The sequence below is a fragment of the Diadema antillarum genome, unplaced genomic scaffold, assembly GCF_040938485.1.
Source record: "Diadema antillarum isolate AM-2024a unplaced genomic scaffold, OU_Dant_1.0 scf00000025, whole genome shotgun sequence".
Lineage (NCBI taxonomy): Eukaryota > Metazoa > Echinodermata > Echinoidea > Diadematoida > Diadematidae > Diadema > Diadema antillarum.
The window spans coordinates 2,480,001-2,483,269 of record NW_027270914.1 but is presented as its reverse complement, the minus strand read 5'-3'; positions in this window follow the sequence as shown (position 1 = coordinate 2,483,269).

The window sequence follows — 3,269 nt, the reverse complement described above, 5'->3', positions numbered from 1 at the left end:
TATCCATATTAGAAACCTGTTGCCTTTGTTATGCATTACAAGAGATGAATCAGTGAATGAAGTCACTCCAATTTGAAGTGAAGATAACTCTTTGTCCCTTTGAAGACAAGCTGATTTCAAAATTCACAAGAACAAAATACTCTGAAATATTATGTAGCGTACAGTTCACTCATGCAAATGTCATTGCACGAATGGAAATACATGTTGTAATAACAGGTGAATTGAAGGGCTCCTTTATACTAAGTCCTCGTGAATTGACTTCATAAATTTTAGTGCAGTAGTAATCTGAGCCCTCTTTTTTCCAGCTTGTTAATGATATTTGCATTTTGTTTGATATAGAAATGTATATTTGTATTCAAGTCCAGCCTTGAAAAAGTGCCCTTTGGTATTCAAAGTCACTTTATCCTCATCGCCAAGTCTGTGGGAGGAAACTTAAAATGGTTGATCCCCTGTGTAGGAGAATCATACCCAAAGCTTGTGAAAGAACACTTTACTTCTTGCGTAAAGAGCAGGTAGAAAGCCAGGTGAAGTGGTGATACACACAATTACGAAAACCTACTGATAGTGATACATGTATCTTATACTCAGCTGGTGAGGCCTGGAGGTCACATTTACTTTACTATAGCAGACTTTTTGCTGCACTGGCAGTTCAGGAGTATGCGAAGGAATTAATGAGCGTAATGATGATGATGATGATGATGATGATGATGATGATGATGATCGAGTTTAATAGAAATGATAACAAAAATGCTAATAGCATGTATCATACTTGCTAGCGATAAGGCCACATTTCTTAGTTTTAGAGGTACAAACTGAATGACACAAGCTCCGTGTAATGATTTTGATGAACAATCTTGCACATTATTATTTTGAAGACTAATTGAATGTATGTTGGGCCACTTCAGAGGTGAGGAGCTGATTTTTGTTCTTGTGTTGAAGTGTTTTTATGAACATTTCCTCGTGTTGGTCCTATTTTGATTTGAGAGATGAGAACCTTTAAAGGCTTAATTTACCATTTGCAGATGAAACAAAAACCCAGCTTTAGTGCTTCAACATAGTTCTAAAATGTGAGTTAGCGAAAGAAACCACCAGTGTAAAAAAATTAATCTCTATAATCAATGCTAAGTGTTGGTGAATACAAAATGTGAACATTAGTTAAAATAAAATTGTCTCTAGACTAAACCGTCTACAGTTACGGTTAAGTAAGAAAAATAGTGATATCTCTTTATATTTTAGGCTTTATAAAAAATTTTTTACATGGTAGGATGTGTTGTGATATAACTGACCTACAAATATGTATCAAATGTGATAACTCGAAGATTGATAAAATCACTGCTCCCGATGGTAAACTGTCCCTTTAACTGAACCGATTCCCTCCTTGGTAATCACACAGCGCTATCTGGCAGGTAGGTGCTACAAACAATCCTTGGCATGGACAAGTATGACGGCCAAGGTGCTATTTTCGTCGCTGCTCTTTAGTTTCTTTTTTTTTTTTTAGTCAGCCGACAATCAAGTGAGTCATCCGGGACTCATTATACGTGATACATTCTGCTCTGTCACACTGATTTTAAAGGTGACATCGGAGGAATGCCAAAAATAGACTTCAGTGGAACCGCAGCATTCAAACGATGAGCTGGTAGCGATGATGCGGGTACGAAGACGACGCAAATTCTGTGTCTCTCGGCCGTGTCATACGTGACAGGTTGAGCTGTCTTGATATTGCAGTCAGGCCAGGACACACACACACACAAAAAGCTAATCCTAACCCCCCTCCTCTACAATAGAAGCTCCCCTGTGACCTTTCACCCCTATGGGTTTGACCATGGATGTTTTCTGGCAATGTCAAAGCACATTTTACTTGTAGCAGCAGCAATTTTCTCACTATAATCAGTGGAGATGATATACCAGAGTGGAGTGGATAATTAGGGTTTATTTGAAACAGGCTATTGGGAAAAACATTCACATGATTTCACACTCTCACCCATACACACAAACACATGTATACTATACACATGGGGTAATAGTTTTTTATTTCTTTTCAAAAATTAAGAGGTGAATTATTGTAAGATTTCATCAACAATGTTGAATAGGAGATATTCTCACACATGCGAGATTTTATTTACAACCTTTTAGAATCTTTTTTTTTTTTTCAGCCAGTCATTACGTTTCAAAGCGAACCTACTACTGTAAAACATGATATATTTGCGGCATGAATTTTTCGCGAATTGGAGCCGACGGCCTTTTTTGCGGCATGAAATTTTCGCGAACTGCCACTGGCATTCAATGCATATAGTGTAGGCAAGAACTTTCGCGTGCATTTTAATTTCGCGAATCTTGGCGCTCGCAAAATTCACGAAATTAAAATGCACGCGAAGATTCCTCGTTTTACGGTATACAGTGCATTCCGACATGCTTATTGTTGGTAGCTTGTGTAATTCTTGTTTCCATCCCCTGAACCCCTCCCCCCCACCCCCCGAAAAAACACAGCAGAAGATTTCACCTGTCAGATCAGCGTCTTGACTGGTGGAGTTCTGTGTCCTCCTTTGCAATGAGGCGAAGAGTGGTGAAAATTGGCTCGCAAATCACTCGTGTGCAAGGAAATTCAGTCCCAAGTGCTAAAGCATGTCCCCCTTTCCTCCCACATCTTTCCTTCCCACCCCTCCTCCCCAAAGAAAACCCAAACAAATGAATAAAAATGAAACCAAATTGTTGCTAAGAGCCTCTAGTGTATGTACAAACATTCAATATTTGTGCATGAACAGATATTTACGTGCTTTGTATGAAAAATTAATCATGTGTGTACCCCATGTGATGACAGTTCATGTACTTTTTCATAAACTGTTGATCAAAATTGAGGAAAGCAGTAGTTGTAAAATTTAGAGCAAGGCAACCTGGATGAAAACGAAACGTGCTATCAAAATAGAAAATCATTTTCATACCCGAAGTATGATGAAGGTGACCCATGATACTACAGAAAAGGTATGTACATAAAAGAAACTCATCCAAGCAAGTTATCCTTCTAGTGGGGCTTTTATTGAGAAGTATTCTGTTTGAAGTGGAATAATTGTTTTGAACTTGAAAGTGAGCCCGGCACAAGTTTGTCCGAGAGGGAAATATGCATTCAATATTAGGGAACTGTCGAAATGTGTAATGTGGCCATCAATTAATCAAAAGAAGAACATTTTCAGTGTCCTTACCCGGATTTTCATTTTTGGAGCAGCGTACGTAGTGCTTTTCAGAGAATCTCTTAACCCGTTGAGGATGAGTCC